Here is a 19317-nt window from a genome sequence, read left to right as displayed (position 1 = left end):
ACTGACCTTTCTCTGGGCCCGTGGGTGTTCTGAGCTTTTCAGCTTTTCACTTTTTTTTTTTTTTTTTTTTTTTTTGACAGTTTCTATCAGGTCTCTCTACCTGACAAGATTCCCTGGCCACTTTCCCTGCTGCGCTTGGACTTTGGGCCATGAGGCTCTGCCACCTTTCAGACTCCGGGTGGGCGGGGCATCTGATTGGCTTGGGTTCCTGGCCTTTGGAGAGCTCAGTTCCCTTCCTTGGCCGGAAACCCTCTTACTTTTGCACCACTGTGCACTTGGACGCCACTCCCAGATTCACCCTGAATGCTTGCACATGGTGGGGTTGGGGTGCGGGGGGGAGAGTGGGGGAAGGACACCTGTGTGCAAAACACAGCTCCTGCGTGCAGATTCCAGGCCTCTTGGATTCCTTTGCACCCTGAATACCCTTTGCACTGTTTCACACAAACAGGCCCCCTTTTCCATAACCTGTAGCGTGGTGGCCACTTTAGGAAAATAAAGGTTGTTTATGAATTCATTTGCATATGTACCCTGAGTCCTAGGTAAAGATAGTATTTTTCTGTACCAAGTTGATAGACCTGCTGTGCACTAGACAGAAGCTTCGAAGAATAAAAATAGCTCATGTTGAGCACTTTCAGTGTGCCAGACCTAGCACTTTTCATACGTTATCATAGTTATTCCTCCCCAAACTGTATATGGCAGGTGATAGTCTCCATATTTTACAGATGAAACAGAAGCTTAGGTTAAAGAGCATTATTAAAGTTACCCAATTAGTAAATGAAAGAGCCAGGAGTTGAAGCCTGCAAGTCTAATTGCAGAACCTGCAAGCCATGGTTATACTGAAAAATCTTGAATGTATGTATAAGCTCTATATTCGTGGGGGAGATGAAGGAAGTAAAAAGGCACTGGGGAAAGTTGCCAAGTCTCTCAGATTCTAATTTTTTACCTGGCCCAGAGAGAATGATGGCTCTACATTGCCCTACCCTGGGAAGGGGAGATCCTAGGGAGTGGGAGATTCATCCAAGAAAGGTAATGTACCTGAGACCTGGCCTTTAAAAAAAAAAAGGCCTTAAAAAAACGAAGCTGAGAACCAAGACTTTTTCAAAAGTTCGCTACCGGGTGTCACTTAGGCTGGCTTCCTGAGTACAACTTTTGAGTTTTTTATGGGTTCCATGAAAGAACCATGTCACCCCAGCAGCCACTAGATGGCTCAGTATAGCTGGAACCCTGAGCTGCCCTCTAGCGGCAGTGCTGAAAAGACGGGATTGTTTAGCCTTTGGGGCCTTCAAGGACCAGCAGCAGGTAGTTGAAGGAGACACCTGGGACTCCTTTAGGTTCGATTGGCAATGAGAGGGGTGGCAGTTAGTTTGGACTGAAGAGATCTTATTGCCAGAATGAGACCCCTCGCAGGGAGGAAAGGGACAGCCCCCACTGCTCACTTAATACCTGGGAGTAGAATGTACGTTTTGTTACAGTCTACAGAGATGGCTGCAAATATAATTATGCCACTGGAAACATAAAGAAAACATGATGAAATTACCCAGATCTTGTGTTGGGACTCAGCCAAACCCAGACACCTTGAGTAAAGGTAGCAGCGTAGCCCTGTGCTTCTAAAATTGTAAGTGCCACCCTCTGGTGTTGAAACTTTGTACTAAGGTCCTTCAAGGACCCAGAACCAACGGGGTTTATTTTTCTCAGACCTTCAGTTTGACTCAGTGAGAAATAATGGAAAATATTATAGTAAGCATGAGTTTTAAGATTACACATTAGATTTTGAGTTTATATTTCCCAACCCTGAGGAGTATAAGTCTATCCTCCCTGTAAAAGTGTATCAGAAATGGAAAATTTTGAGAAACACTGATATAGTGGGGAAGAAAGACTTCAGTCTTGGAGTCAGAAGACTTGGGAATGCAAACCCTCTGTTTACATCTCCATAAAAATGAAAATAATGACCTACCTCACAGGGTTGTTATGAGGAACAACATGGAAATTGATATCTAAACCACAGGAGTGCTGCACACATACATATAAAGGCAATCTATAAGGTGGATGGGTTGTGAGCACCTCAAAGGCAGTGACTATGTATTTATCTTAAGTAGCCCTCATGCATAATTCTTTACTCCTAGGTGTTTAGTAAATGTTTATTGAATTCAGTAGCTATCTAATTTTCTTAGCCCAATACATTATACCTCTCCTATGTCTGTAAACCTTGTCTCCTTTATGAAACTGTAAACTTTGTATACTGTCCAGACTATAGCATATACATGTATCCTACATTTAACATGCATAATAGTATTGGGCACAGAAAATATAAAGCAAGAAAGAGAGAGACCTGGTCCCTACTTGTAGTAGGTTACATTCTTTGGAGCAGAGAGACATATTAATATATATTTATTATACAAGATGGTGAGCTCTAAAACAGAATTGTGTCTACTAATGCTATGGAGACATAGTGGAGGGAGATATTGGTCCTTCTTAGGATAAAGGAGCTGTTTGAGAAGGCCTCTTGGCTAGCATTTGAACTGGGTCTCCTTGGGTGAACAGAAGTTCATTTGGCAGAGCACTGAGGGAAGAGAATTTCAGGTCAAGAGCAGCATGAGCACTGGCGTGAAGTTGTGACAGGTCACATGGGATGTGTGAGTAATGCATGGCCCAGTGTTAGCTCTGTGCTCAGATCCTTAATGAAGTGTATAGGAGAGGGAAAGAAGGGGAGAGAGACCATTTTACAGACTTACTCTATGTTATTAGTGATGATTGTTCTGACAAAAGATTCGGCCTAAAATAGGTTTTTTCAGTGATACATATTGGTTAAGTGCTTAAAGTGTATATTTCATTTTCACAGATTATGGTCATTTACAGATACAGAAAAGACAAGGTTTTACTCTATTCTCCTGTTTTTCCCCTTAAAAATAAAAACAAAATGTTTTATCCTTCTCTTTCTCCTTGATCATTACTTCCTCTGCATTTTTTTTTTCATTGCAAACTTTTCCTAGGAGCTGAAAGAGGAATATGTAATCACCAGCATGTATTATTACTTATGAGGGAATGAGGAAGGAAGGCTTTCCACCTTCAAAAAAATATTTCTTCATACCAGAAAGTAATGGTTAATTTCTTTGGTCTAAGCTGGTGGTTTTCAAAATGCATGTATTCCTAGAAGAGCTGATATATTAAGTTTCAATGCTGTAATATAATTTTGTCTTCATTATTTTAATAGCTTTAGAAGGGGTGAGGAGAGAGAATGGGGGAGAGGGCCAATAAAAGAGAAAGTAAGATTACAGAAGAGGGCCTTAGCCAGTTGGGCTCTGTGGATAGAGCGTTGGCCTGTGGACTGAAGAGTCCAGGGTTCCATTCCTGTCAAGGGCACATGCCTGGGTTGTGGGCTCCATCCCCAGTGTGGGGCATGCAGGAGGCAGCCAATCAATGATTCTCTCTCATCATTGATGTTTCTATCTATCTCCCTCTCCCTTCCTCTCTGAACTCAATAAAAATATATTAAAACAACAAAAAGAAACAGTGGTATGTTCAGGCAAAGTAGCCTAACTAGGCAAGGCAGCAGGCTGTTTACAACACTGTCACTACCTGGCTGTGTGGCCCTATCTATACAAGCCATTCATTCAGGTCCCTTTACTTATCTCTGAGGTTTAACGGGATAAAGTTCTCATAATGTACTTGGCTCTTCAAGGGAAAGATATTATGAAAATGAATGCCAGGTACTGCTTTGATTTCACTTAGAAATTTTCCACTGTTGTTAGAACCACATACATGTTTGTGTTGTGACCCACAATTCTCCTTTTATTAAAGAAGGCTCAAGTTAATATCATCTGTCTGAATTTTAAAAGAAGTGTTTATTTTGACTTACGGCCAGAAAGGTCCCAAATACAAATTCGATATCTAGGAAATTCAGGCCAGCAGCAGCTGTGAACAGAAGCAGGTAAAGAAAAAGCATATTTGCCTAACTCTAAAAGTGACAAGGAAAAGGCCCTCGAGCTCTACAATGAGGAAGTCAGCACCAGTGCAGTCTGAACTGGTAGAGTCTAGTCAAATTCTGTCATTCCTCAGTTCATTTCAAGGCACTTATTAGTACCTATTATGTACAAATCATCCTGCTGCGACCTCAGAAAGATTTAAAAATAAGTGGTAAACACAGTATTGTTCTAATCTTCAAGATGTTCACAACCTAATTGGAACACTAGACATATCAGCTGATATATCTTTTTTAAAGTGAAGTACAAATACAGGGGACAAATAAAAAAATAAGTATGTGACAGGATAATTTATTGGACTATTAATTTGGTTTATGTTCTTATATTCTCCCTCCCATTTATTCCAAACAGGTTTCAAGGGAGTATTCCTAGGCATAAAGAAGTTGTCTGACAGGACCTCTCTCTTAGACAACTCCAGCGGGCACCAGTCACATTTTAAACAAACCTCCTGGACTTCAGCTCCTTAGAATGCGATGTCAGTATTATCCCTGGAGTTGTGCCCAGCAATCTGCCTTCCAGGCTCCTTGCTCCTTGAGATTTTGCCAGGAGATTAAGGAGATAAGAGCATCTGGGGAGCAAGGGAAAGAAAGAAGGAAAGAAAGAAAGAAAAAGAGAGAAAGAGGGAGGGAGAGGAGAGAAAGAGGGAGGGAGAGGAGAGAAAGAGGGAAGGAGAGGAGAGAGAGAGAGAGAGAGAGAGAGAGAGAGAGAGAGAGAGAGAGAAGGAAGTGGGGGTTGTGGGTAGGTAGAATTGCAGAGAAAAAAAAAAATTCCCCAAACTGGAGCCCTGACCAGTGTGGCTCAGTTGCTTGGAGTGTCCTCTGGTTCACCAAAAGGTCTCAGGTTCGATTTCTGGTCAGGGTACATGCTCAGATTGCAGGTTTGATTCCCGGTCAGGGTGCATACAGAAGGCAACTGATTAATTGATGTTCCGGTCACATTCTCTCTCTCTCTCTCTCTCTCTCTATCTCTCAGAGTTTTGCCCAAAGAAGAGGTTAATAATTAATTAACAAAATGATTTCTTTCTTGGAGAATGTAAATATGATAAAGAGAAAGGGTTAGGCAGTTGGCAGTAAGAACAGTATTTGACACACAAGAGAAGGCAGATCTCAGAAACCATTAGACAACAGCATCCAGTAGAGGCAATGAATAAGCAGAAACTGCGAGAAGAAAAGCTGAAAAGGCTTACAGAAGACAAGATAGTTGCTTAGTAATGGTAGGAGCAATAGCCTATTGGAACTGGGTAGATTTTCTGATGGCGCTCCAGAGTGAAGGGGGCACAGTAAGAACAGATCATTGGCCAGGTCTTATTCTGGGAAATCCAGAGTAACCACCCAGAAATCCAGAAACATGCATAAAGTGACTTCATAGACTTGAAGAGAACTCAGGAACTAGAGGTCATTTAGGTTCCAATGCAGTTCTAGTAACTGATTTATGTTCTCAGACCCTCAGGAGGAGGCCTTCACTGCTCCCTTACTTTATAGCATGAATCTCTCTTCCTCCAAAAAAGTCTTGCCCATTTAGTTATGGTCCTTATCATCTGAAGGGCTCAATCATATGTCAAGAATTGCATCCTTTCAGAAGTTTCCCCTTATCCTTTCCCCACTCCACACCTACCTACCTAGTTGAGTTAGCTGTCTCCTTTCTGTGGTCCTATAGTACGTCCATAGTCTTCTGTCAGACACTATCTCATTATATGGTACGTGTAGATTCTTGTATCTACCCTTCCCACCCCTGGCTTCTGGTACTGTTCTATGTATCTCCAACATATAGCATAGTCCCTACCGTAAAGAAGCCAAACAATAACTTGTTTATGGAATGGAGTTATGGAATTATTTGGGCCAAGGGGGAAAAGGGCAAAATGCAAGAAAAAGCAAAAGGGGTTAATAAGAAAACTCAATAGCTTATCCGTAATAATAGTGCAGGAGCTGAGAACTTAGTTAATTCATAGTTAAAATACACGTCTCCATGGGTCTACAGAAATTTCCCAAGCAGCTAACTTTGTCTGTTCAGCTTGACATCTGGTGCTACAATTCTCCAGTGTTAAAGGTACTTTAGCTACTCCTTTTAAGGAGAAGAGTCTGCTATGTTCTCCCTTCAGCCTCCAGTTTCTCATCTGAATTCAGATCTACACTCTTGGGTCGGCCAGGCTTGAGGTTCACTCTCAGGGAAATCCCCTGGGCTTCAGAGCTTAGATAAATCCAGGATTCAAATTCCAGCCTTAACACTTGCCAATTTTATAGTCTCAGGCCAGTTCTTCACCTCTCTGTGCCTCAGTTTCTTTCTTTCTTTTTTTGTTTTGTTTTGTTAATCCTCACATGAGGATTTTTTTTCATTGATTTGTCGAGAGAGTCGAAGGGATGGGGAAGGTAGAGAGAGAGACATGGATGTGAGAGAAATATCCTATTGGTTGTCCTCTCATGAGGTGATATCTCATTGTGGTTTTAATTTGCATCTCTCTGATGATTAGTGACATTGAGCATTTTTTCATATGTCTCTTGGCCATCTCTAGATCCCCTTTGGAGAAGTATCCATTGCCCATTTTTTAATTGGATCGTTTGTCTTTCTTTTGTTAAGTTGTATGAGTTCCTTCTATATTTTGGATGTTAACCCTTTATGAGATGTATCATTGGCAAATATGTTCTCCCATACAGTGGCCTCCTTTTTCATTTTGTTGATGGTTTCTTTTGCTGTGCAGAAGTTTTTCATTTTGATGTAATCCCATTTGCTTATTCTCTCCTTTGTTTCCCTTGCCCTAGGAGATGTATCGACAAACATATTGCTACGAGAGATGTCTGAAATGTTGCTGCCTATGGTTTCTTCTAGGATTTTTATGATTTCACAACTTACATTTAAGTCTTCTACCTATTTGGAGTTTATTCTTGTATATGGTGTAAGTTGGTGGTCTAGTTTTATTTTTTTGCATGTTCATAGCAGCACAATTTACAATAACTAAGATATGAAAATAGCCCAAATGCCCATCAGTAGATGAGTGGATAAAAAACTGTGATACATTTACACCATGGAATATTATGCAGCTGTAAAAAAAGAAGGATCTTTTACCCTTTGAGACAGCATAGAGTGCCCTGGAGAGTGTTATGCTAAGTGAAATAAGCCAGTTAGAGAAAGACAAGTATCACATGATCTCATTCATATGTGGAACCTAAAGAACAAAATAAACTGATAAACAAAATAGATTCAGAGGCATACAAGCATGGAATAGACTGTCAAATCTCAGAGATGGGTGGGTGGGTGGGTAGGAAGAGATTAACCAAAGAATGTATATGCATAAGTGCATAACCCATGGACACAGACAATAGTGTGGTGAAGGCCTGGAGCAGGGGGCAGCTGCTGACTAGAAGGGGTCAATGGAGAGAAAAAAAGGGGACATCTGTAAAACTTTCAATAATAAAGATAAAAAATAAAATACAAACCATTCTGGAAGACTTCAAAATATCTCAGAAATTGTCAGATCAGGTAGAAAAAAATATACAGGCAGAGAGGATTTGAATAACACAATAAAGAAGCTTGATTGGCCATAGCTGGTATGGCTTAGTTGGTTGAATGTCATCCCATACACCAAAAGGTTGTAGGTTCAATTCCCAGTCAGGGTACGTACCTAGGTTATGGGTTCAGTCCCTGTTGGAGTGCATACAAGAGACAACCAATCAATGTTTCTCTCTCACATAGATGTGTTTTTTTCTCTCTCTCTCTCTCCCCCCTTCCTCTCTCTAAAATCAATAAACATATCGTCAAGTAAGGATTTAAAATATTACTTAAAATAAAAGGAAGCTTGATTGAATAGGTGTAAAGGACTTTTATACAATAAACAGTGAATGCACAATCTCTTCAAACATACATGCAACATAAGCTAGCTGCTAAAAAACAAAGAAAATGTTAATAAATTCCCAGAAAAGAAATCATTCAGGTCACATTCTTTGATCACACTGCAATAAAATTTGGACTAAACAAAGATATACAATTTTTATAAACTTAGAAATTAAAAAAACACTCCTTTAAATATCATTAACTTTGAATAACTTTAATAGAAAGAAATTTAAAATAAAATTTCAGTTATTTAGAAATAGCAATACCTAAAATTTATTAAACATTACTTTTAATCAGCATTGAACTAAATGATCTACATGGATTATCTCATTTTATTATTACAGTAATCCTGAGAGCTTGCTTTCATTATCATCTCACTTTACAGATGTGTTTTTCAAATATTTTTCTTCCAATCTATCACTTTTAGTTTTCTTTTTTTAATATATACTTTTATTGATTTCAGAGAGGATGGAAGAGGGAGAGAGAAAGAGAGATAGAAACATCAATGATGAGAGAGAATCATTGATTGGCTGCCTCCTGCATGCCCCCTACTGGGGATTGAGCCCACAACGCCAGCATATGCCCTTGACCCAGAATTGGACCTGGGACCCTTCAGTCCACTGAGCCAAACCAGCTAGGGCTATTCCACTTATTGATGCATTCATTGGTTGATTCTTATATATGACTGGGGATCGAATACACAACCTTGGTGTATGGGGTTGACACTTCAACCAACTGAGCTACCTGGCCAGGCCTCGATGTAATTGTTTTACTAATCACAGAGAGAAACATGTTGAAATTGCCACCCATAATTTCAAATTTGTCTTTAGTTTTTCAACTCTACCACATTTTGCTTCATGTATTCTGAAGATCTGTTGTTAGTACATGTGCACTTTTGTGTGTATGTGTATTCTTGGTTAATTGATCTCTTTGTCATTATGTAATTTTCCTCTTTATCTCAGGAAGTATTCCTGCTCTGAAGTCCAGTTTTCTGATATTAATATTGCCACTTCAGCTAGCTTTCTTTTGATTAGCATTTGTATGGGCTCCTCAAATTTCCAATCTGTCATGCCAGCCTCTGCAACTACCCAAAGATCCACCTGCTTTCTTTCACCCATGTTAGAAGTCCCTTTATCTGCCATAAATCCAATCCTTAATCCAAGGCCAGAATTAGCCAATTTTCTCAGGGAAGAAAATTGCTTGCCAGAATAAACTTATTAGAAAAGGTTCTCTCCTCTCTGGAATATTATCCAGTCCTTTTTGTCTCCACATCACTCTGATGCATTAAAAAATATGATTTTTGTCACATTCATTTTTTTCTAATTGTTTCACTTGGAACATTGGCCTTATACCATCTGTTAAACTCTACCCATAACATATATACACTGAGTGGCCAGATTATTATGACCACCTGACATTTGTAGGCAAATCAGCTATAATTTCGTGCTGAAGTTGCTAGAGGGCCAGACCCGCGGTCGGCAAACTGCGGCTCGCAAGCCACATGCGGCTCTTTGGCCCCTTGAGTGTGGCTCTTCCTAAGCCTTAGGAGTACCCTAATTAAGTTAATAACAATGTAACTACCTATATAGTTTAAGTTTAAAAAGTTTGGCTCTCAAAAGAAATTTCAATCGTTGTACTGTTGATATTTGGCTCTGTTGACCAGTGAGTTTGCCGACCACTGGGCAAGACCATTATAAATATGGAAGCAGGTTGTTTACCACGACAGTAGAAGTGAGTTTTTTCTGAAGATATGGGTACACAACACAAATTAACAGCCTTTGAACGTGGGATATATATATACTGGGTGGCCAGATTATTATGACCACACCATCAGTACTTCGTTGGGCCACCTTTTGCCTTCAATACTGCGACGATTCTTCTTGGCATTGACTCCACAAGATGTTGAAAGGTGATGCGAGGAATCTGACACCATGCCTGATGAATAGCACTGTCCAGTTCTGTGAGATTTGATGGTTGTGGAACCAGCTGCCTGATGGCTCTTTTAACTTCGTCCCACAAATGCTCAATTGGATTGAGATCTGGCCATTGTGGTGGGCCAGCTAAGCAAGGTAAAGTCTCCCTCATGTTCTTGAAACCACTTCTGCACAACACGAGCAACGTGGCATAAAGCATTGTCTTGTTGGAAAAAGCCATCTCCATTGGGATACGCCATCAACATGATAGGATGAACGTGATCAGCAACGATACTTAGGTATGTTGTGCTATTCAGACGTTGTTCCACACGAATTAAAGGGCCCAAATCATGCCAGGAAAACATGCCCCAAACCATAACATTGCTCCCACCAGCTTGAAGGGTTGTACTCATGCATGTGGGGTGCATGCTTTCATGCTGTTTCCGCCAAATTCTCACTCTGCCATCTGCATGATGAAACTGGAAACGTGATTCATCAGACCACATGACATTTTTCCAATGCTTGACTGTCCAATCCTTGTGTTCCTGTGCGAATTGGAGACGTTTTATCTTGGTAACTGCAGGCAGCAAAGGTGTTCGAACAGGCCTTCGGCTTCCATATCCCATATGATGCAGTGTACGACTAATTTGCCTACAAACATCAGGTGGTCATAATAATTTGGCCACTCAATATTTATATATAATGAGGCCCAGTGTATGGATTCATTTACCAGTGGGATCCCTTGGCCTGGCCTGCGTCCTCTCACAATCCAAGACCTCTTGGGGAATGTCGAAGAGTGGTTTTGGCCCGATCCCCGCAGGCCAAGCCGAGGGACCCACGGGGCCTCTAGTAGGCATTTAAAATCTTTGGTTAATTTCTTCCTTCCCTCCCTCCTCCCCGCTTCCCTCTGAGATTCATCAGTCTGTTCCATATTTCATGCTTGTGGTTCCCCCTCCTGCGTTGAGCGTCTGCCCCCTGGTGGCCAGTGCGCATCATAGCTACCAGTTGGTCGGCCCATTAGCCGGTGTCTTACACACACACACACACACACACACACACACACACACACACACATATATATAAATAATTTTTTTTTTTTTTAGAATTTTTGTGAGTTTATTTGAGCCACACTGACAATTTCTGGGAAGCAAAATCTCAGGGGATTGAGATAATGCTCCCCATATATAAATTTAAGGAGAGGGGGAAACCCTGTGCATTTCTTACCAGTAACAGAGGAAACTATAACCATTGGGTTTACCTTTACTTCAAGAAAGAAATCTAAAGTTAAAACCAAATTTCACAGAACCTAGTACTTAATCAAGAGTAAATACTGCCCTAACCGGTTTGGCTCAGTGGATAGAGCGTCAGCCTGCGGACTCAAGGGTCCCAGGTTCAATTCTGGTCAAGGGCACGTACCTTGGTTGCCCGCACATCCGTAGTAGGGAGTGTGCAGGAGGCAGCTGATCGATGTTTCTCTCTCATCCATGTCTCTAACTCTCTATCCCTCTCCCTTCCTCTCTGTAAAAAATCAATAAAATATATATATTTTTAAAAAGAGTAAATATTAAGTCAAGCATAAGTAAAATCTTGTACTTAGTTAAGTAATTATTGGATAGAGCCATTAGTGCTTTGGTGTTACTCTTAAAAGATATGTACTAATCTTGTTGCCTTAGTTTCAAATGTCACAACATTTCTCTTAACAGAATTATATTAAGCAAACATCTCAGAAATATTAAGTTTTTGTACAGTAAAGTAGAAGATGTGGTATGACTATAAGGATGGAGAGATAATTTGGAGACATTTTCCCCCTATGATTCTCTTTCCTTTAATATATTTTTATTGATTTCAGAGAGGAAGGGAGAGGGAGAGAGAGAGAGAGAGAAATATCAATGATGAGAAAGAATCATTGATCAGCTGCTTCCTGCAAACCCCTACTGGAGGATTGAGCCCGCAATACGGGCATGTGCCCTGACCAGGACATTGAACCATGACATCCTTATTCATAGGTCAATGCTCAACCACTGAGCCACGCCAGCCCGGCTCCCCTATGATTCTTGCTAACAACTTTAGCTGGTCTTGTGGGAAGAGACTTTGGTGTCAGGGAAATGAAGGATGAAATTTATTTAATTGTTAAACTCCCACATTGTGTAAACCTTGAAAAAAATATATATTCTCATGCAGGATAATTTTACCAGAGGGATAACCCTCCTCTTATCTTTTGAACATTCTATACATAGGCAAAGATTGGAGGGGTAATGGCGGATATAATTTCTGTGCATAAAGAATAAATTACACGAGCCAAGTAAAATAATGTATGAATGTGGTTGCTACAAATAAAGGCAAGCTTATGCCTATTCTATTCATTTTCAAACAGATTTATAAGAAAAGGAAATCTCATCCACACACACAAAGATACAAGAGAACATAACTCTAACAGGATATTTTTAATTTCAGAGAATTGATGTCTTGAAGAAAGTTATCTAAAGAGGGACATAACAATCATTGGAGCTGGGAATAATTTCCACATCTGTCAGTCCCTGGCTGAATCATTTAAATTCTCAACCCAGATTTTATTCCTAAAAGTGAGCATTAATTAGAAAAGCCAATGTTATTTTAAAGCCAGATGAATAACTAATGCCTGACATAGATCTACTAAAGTAACTTCAACCAAAGATTAGTGTTCGGGCATCAGTAAGTGAATTAAACAAGAAACCCAAGCAAAGTTGGCATTTATAGCTTAGGAGGGACTTAATGGGTTTAAGATCCTTCCTTTTGAGTTGAGAGGTACTCCAGATTATTGTGTGTGTGTGTGTGTGTGTGTGTGTGTGTGTGTGTTTTAATTATTGGTAAGAAAGGGGTGTGTGTGTGTGTGTGTGTGTGTTTTAATTATTGGTAAGAAAGGTGTGTGTGTGTTAGAAATACTGTATTGAAGAGGTTGAGTGACATCTGAGTTGCTTGCATATTACCTTGAACATTGTAAAAGTGCTGGTATTTCTGAATATATGGGCTTTTAAATACCTGATATGCCTTAAAATATGTTTGTGTCATAGAATGGGAAAGAGAAAAATAGAATCCTTTGAAGGCAAATGAAAAGACAATTCCCTAAACAATATTGGTTAACAGAGATTAGCATATAGGTTCAAACAGTCAGTAGTCAAAATAACTGGAAACTGTCCTGGCCAGTGTGACTCAGTTGGTTGGAGCGTTGTCCCATGCACCAAAAGGTTGTGGGTTCAGTTCCTGGTCAGGGCACATACCCAGGCTTTGAGTTCAATCCCTGATTGGAGTGTGTGCTGGAGGCGACAGATCAATCTCTCTCTCTCTCTCTCTCTCTCTCTCTCAGATAAAAATAAATAGGAGGAAACCAAGATGGCAGCATAGGTAAACACTGGAGTTTGCTGCCTCTAACAACCACTTCAAAAATACAACTAAAAGACGGAACGGACATCACCCAGAACCACAGGAAGGCTGACTGAGGAGAGATTCTTCAACTAGAAGGAAAGAGAACAGCATACCGAGGCTCAGAGGAGACACAGTGTGGAAAATACAAAGGTGCGGAGGTGCGCGTGGAGCGGGCTGGTGGCTGAGGGCGCGGTTGTTGTTTTCGGTCGGGAGTGAGTCTCAGACTCTGAGCTCCAGATCCTGGCGAGTCTCTAGGGACTCAGACTCAAACGGGAGAAGCGGGATTGTCTGGCATTGGTCAGAACGCCAGGGCAGCTTTCTCTCCGAGGTTTGCAGCGGTTGCTGGGATTCTGAGAAGCAGAGCCTCTGGGAACGGGACTGAGAGCAGCCATAACTGCTCCCTCTGCCCGCCCTGTTGATCCCCTGCGACCCGCCCCGCCCAAGCCCTGCGTAGAGCCATTTGCTGGATAGCCTCAGGCAAAGGCTAGATTAGCACCTCCCCAGAGGACAGAAGTTTTCCCACTGCAGACACAGCTGATTCTCACAGCCAGTCGGCCCGGAGGTCAAATCCCTCTAGTATTAACTACAACAATCAAGGCTTAACTACAACAAGACTGCCCAGAAAGACCACTAGAGGGTGCACCAAGAAAGCGTAAAAAATGCAGACACAAAGAAACAGGACAAAACTATCAAGGGAAGATATTGAGTTCAGAACCACACTTTTAAGGTCTCTCAAGAACTGTCTAGAAGCCACCAATAAACTTATTGAGATCTACAAGAAATCTAATGAGACCCTCGATGCTGTGATAAAGAACCAACTAGAAATTAAGCATACACGGACTGAAATAAAGAATATTATACAGACTCCCAACAGCGGACCAGAGGAGCACAAGAATCAAGTCAAAGATTTGAAATGCGAAGAAGCAAAAAACACCCAACTGGAAAAGCAAAATGAAAAAAGAACCCAAAAATACGAAGATAGTGTAAGGAGCCTCTGGGACAGCTTCAAACGTACCAACATCAGAATTAGAGGGGTGCCAGAAGATGAGAGACAGCAAGATATTGAAAACCTATTTGAAGAAATAATGACAGAAAACTTCCCCCACCTGGTGAAAGAAATAGACTTACAGGTCCAGGAAGCGCAGAGAACCCCAAACAAAAGGAATCCAAAGAGGACCACACCAAGACACATCATAATTAAAATGCCAAGAGCAAAAGACAAAGAGAGAATCTTAAAAGCAGCAAGAGAAAAAAACTCAGTTACCTATAAGGGAGTACCCATACTACTGTCAGCTGATTTCTCAACAGAAACTTTGCAGGCCAGAAGGGAGTGGCAAGAAATATTCAAAGTGATGAATGCCAAGAACCTACAACCAAGATTACTTTATCCAGCAAAGCTATCATTCTGAATTGAAGGTCAGATAAAGAGCTTCACAGATAAGGAAAAGCTAAAGGAGTTCATCACCACCAAACCAGTATTATATGAAATGCTGAAAGGTATCCTTTAAGAAGAGGAAGAAGAAGAAGGTAAAGATCCAAATTATGAACAACAAATATGCATCTATCAACAAATGAATCTAAGAATCAAGTGAATAAATAATCTGAGGAACAGAATGAACTGTTGATTATAATAGAATCAGGGACATAGAAAGGGAATGGACTAACTATTCTTGGGGGGGAAAGGGGTGTGGGGGGTGCGGGAAGAGATTGGATAATAATCGTGCACCTATGGATGAGGACAGTGGGTAGGGAGTGAGGGCGGAGGGTGGGGTGGGAGCTGGAAGGAGGGGAGTTATGGGGGGAAAAAAAGAGGAACAAATGTAATAATCTGAACAATAAAGATTTAATTTTAAAAAAATAAAATAAAAGACCAACCCAAGACGTAAAAAAATAATAATAATAATAAATAAATAAATAACTGGAAAGCAAAAGAAATCTATAGTATCTATATAATAAAGTAATTAGATAATATTTTTTTACACTTGAAAATACGGTCTTTGACCTAGGAACTTGTAGTGAGAGTTGCTGTGGCTAACTGCTTGCAGTCAGTTCTTACGGCTATTATAATTTATCTTCCCCTAAACAGTACGACTCCTAAGAACTACAGGTTGAGGAATTTGATTCACTCAGGGATGATGAGATGATATGGGTTCATGCTAATCAAATTCACAGGATACTGTTTTTATGTATGAGAATATCAATTGTTTTTCATTTATAACAAAAGGCATTTCTGCCATATTTAGAGATTACCTACCCTTTAAATATTGATGTTCTCTCATTCTAAGATACTTCTCTCAAATCATAAAAAAGATATTACTAACCCTTCTTATTCATAAAATTGCAAAAATGGTAAACAAACAGTGAGAAAGAGAAAGCAACAATGCGTGCTTTTAATCTACCAGAACCGTTTCCTTTCTTTTCTCAGTTTCTAGAGGCTGCCTGCATTCTTTGGCTCATGGCCCTTTCTTTGCATCTGCTTCAGTTACCATGACTCAGACTTCTGCCTTTGGTCCTCCTGCCTCCCTCGAATAAGAACCCGTGATTCCATTCGGCCCACCTGGAAATCTGGGATATTCTCCCCATCTCAAGATTCTTAATTACATCTGCAATGTCCCTTTTGCCAAGTAAGGTAACATATTCACAGGTGACAGGTTTGAACATGGACATCTTTTGTTTTGGGGGGAGGAGGGGTGATTCAGCCTACCACAGTAGCTTCTCCAGAGAGTATTTTTCTGGACTAGGTGATATACTAGTAAATCCAGGCTCACATTTGTGGAAGGATACGCTGTGTAATCACAAATTCTTAGAGAAGGTTTTAATTTCTTCTTTTTCTCCTCCTCCTCCTCCTCTTCCTCCTCCTTCTCCTCCTCCTCCTTCTCCTCCTTCTCCTCCTTCTCCTCCTTCTCAGCATCGAAGCAATGTTTTTGCAGTCCCCTGGAAGTAGGTGTGAGAGCAGATGTACTTGTTTTATCTGTACCCTGAGAGTATAGCCTTTTGGGGCCTCAGTTTAATTTGGGTAAATTTCCTACGAGATACCCCACCTCCCATTTGGGATTTGACATGTGTCCCCAACACCCTGCAGGTTTGCCAAAGCCAAATTCAAGTTTTCCGGGAATGATAAAAACCCTCAGGCCAGAGTGGCTTTGGTGTTGTCACTTCTCTTTCTGGATTTTGGCTTTTCCTTGGATTTTGGATTGGTAGTTTTTTATGATCTTGTCAGTTCTTCAGTGCTCTTAATTAAAACAACTATTTTATTCAGCATTTTTTGGTGTTTTCAGTAAGAGCATTAATTCAAATACTTACCTGACATGATACAAAATTAAGCTCTCAAACACATTCTTTATAATGAACACATATTAGTTTTGTAATTAAAAATAAATATAGACAAAAACATCAGAATATTTGAAGATCAAGATTAGTCCCGAGATTGCCCATGATTATTGCCAAAAGAATGAAAATAGCAATATTCTTCTTGTGAGTTCAAAAGGAAATGAATTCATCATGGTTTGAAATAGTTTAACAAATTTAATGGCAGAAGTGTGATTTAAAGTGCATGATAGACCAATGGATTTGATGAACTAAAATAAAAAATATTGCTTTAATTTTCATGGCTTCATCTTTATTTAGCTTATGATCAAATCTATGTGGCTGGAAGCTATTTTGAGATATGAATCTATGGGGTTTTCATCTCTGAATTTCCCCTTCTTACTTCCCATTCAAGCATGGAGCTCTGTGATCATTGCCTCGAAGGCGGTATGCAGCAGAAGGGAGAGCAGAAATAGCCCACACGTGTCCTTGGCTTTTGCAATCCCAAAGTGTAAGTCCTTAGGAAAACTTCAAGGGGAAGTTAAAAGAAAAGGAGAATAAAATTCCCAGGCATAAATGGCATATCTCAGAAGAAACAGGAAAGAACAAAGATCTACCTCAGACTAAAAGGATATCCTGTTGGATTGAGGGTAGGAATGACAAGATCTGTGGGGCCCAGTGCTTAGACATTTGGGGTACTGCTTTCAGCTAGAGCCACCAGGGAGACAGCAGAGAGGAAAGAAGCAGCCAGAGAGAAAATGCCCTTGGAGCATCTAGACAGGTGGAACATAGATTCCCAGGCACTAAACTGGCACAAAAGCAGCAGAGAGCTTCTAGAATTGAAGGGACATGGAGATGGGACAATGGACTCAATATATATACTTACTGTAACACTAGTATTCCCACTGAGGCAGTGCCAGTGGAGACAATTGCCTCTATACTCTCCTTCCTTTAATCAGGGGAGAAACTCAGGAATAGGGAAAAGCAATATGAGCAGAGTTTCCCTTATGGTTACTTAATGTCTGAATGCTTTGTAGTTTAACCCAGGTCAAGGAGGACATTATGTTCTTTTAACATACAGCCCAAGTTTGCAATAAATAAAAGCAGAGTAATACCAATAGAATTATGTATTTTTTTGTGTAGAGAGATTGTGTTAAAGAAAATGAAACTTCAAGGTAGATGGGCGCTTGATTATGATTACTTAGAAGAATCCCAGCCAAGGCTGGAATGGACACTTCCAACTCCTCTTCTTTCCTCCACTTTCCGTGGGACAAAACAAAACTGTCAAGAGCAGTAAAGGGTCTGTTGAGCCGTACTCACATGCTAAAAGTCAGCTTTACACAGTTTCCAGGATGCTGGCAGAAGACACAAAACTCCTGGGTCAGAAAGTAAAAAGTGTTTACTCGTGGCACACCAAGTTCCATAAAGGTGATACAGAGGTGGGATCAGGTAGATTTTGCTCATGCAATGGGTGTACATCGGTCCCCAGAGGGGTGGGGGCTAGGAGTTAGTGAGTTCTGTAGGGAAGAAGGCAGACTCCAAGAAAATGGGGAGGTAGACTGTACAGAAGGAAATAGAGTAGGCTGAAGAAGGGAAATTTCCAAAGTGGGGGAGAGAAGGGGAGCTTCTAATTACCATCTGAAGTTCTAGAGAGTGAAACCCTTTATGGAAAAGGGCACATTTCAAATACCAGGGACCCAATGCCCCATTTTCTACTACCACCAACCACTCTAACCCATCTCAGTAAAATATCTATACTCTTTCATTTTATTTGGGGAAGTTAGGTGCTACAGGTTGAGTACTCCAGGAAGCAGACTTCCAGTTAGACTTTAGAGTGCAAAATGTTTATTACAGAATACCCGTGTGATTGCTACCTATAGGCAAAAGAAAAGAAGCAGGTTGGCACAGAGAGCAAAGTCAAGCCACAACGCAGGCCTGATGAAAGCTTTTGCCAATGCAGAAGACTCCTGGAGCTAAATTGGCCTGTTGGATTTCTCATCCTAGGTGGGCATGGTGAGAGGCCTTCTATCTTACTGTCAATGACCCCTCGGCTGCGTGCCATTGGGAAGGGATATGACCTTGGGTGAAGGACCTCTCTGCACCTGAAGCAATTTTGAAAAGAGCTGAAAGCTGGGTGCAAACAACAACAACATAGTGACTGGATACAAGCCCTTCTTTGAACAGGGGTCTGGGCATCGTAATTTTATGCCCATCACTATTTACCCTGCACTGCTCAAATCTAATTCTTAAAATTTGTTCAGAGAGAAGCTCCTCCAGGATTCTGGTGGACATTTACTACTGGGGAAAACTTAGGAAAGCAATGTTAGTGAAATGCACTACAGCTTTATAATTTCAGCTCATCTCACTTTAGATGCGTCTCATCCTTGGCTGGCCGGTCTGCTGTTTTTGGACATGACTCCCACGTGGGAAAGGGACACTACTCTTCAGGATGTGTACTCATCTTAAAGTGACATCCAACAGTCCCAGAAATGTTTGGACAGTCCCTTTCCCAGTATACACATATCTATATAAATGCCCACAGGTCCCACGGGAGAAGATTTTACAATGCACATGTCTTCTGCTGTTGTATGGTTCCGTCTGAGAAGCTGACATCCTCTGGGTCCAAAGAAAAGGGGTATTCAATTCTAATAACTGAGCAAAAGGTCATGAAGTTTTATTGGGACAGTTGCCCTCAGCCTCCTGATTAGCCATCCTTGATTTCTTCCGATGGTACAAGTTGAGTAGTTAGTACATTTGCTTTTGCCCATCCGTTTTGCTCCTAGGGATGCTGCATTCTGCTAACTGTCTCCATAACTGTTGGGTCAGCCCTACTTGACTGCCAGCCTGAACTAGCCACTCATTACCGCAGTTACACCTACCCGGCTTTTGAC

This window comes from Myotis yumanensis, unplaced genomic scaffold, assembly GCF_028538775.1.
Source record: "Myotis yumanensis isolate MYYU_CA2020_CCGP unplaced genomic scaffold, mMyoYum1.0.hap1 SCAF_1, whole genome shotgun sequence".
NCBI classification, from domain to species: domain Eukaryota; kingdom Metazoa; phylum Chordata; class Mammalia; order Chiroptera; family Vespertilionidae; genus Myotis; species Myotis yumanensis.
The sequence above is the reverse complement of the archived record's forward strand: the minus strand, read 5'-3'. Positions refer to the sequence as shown.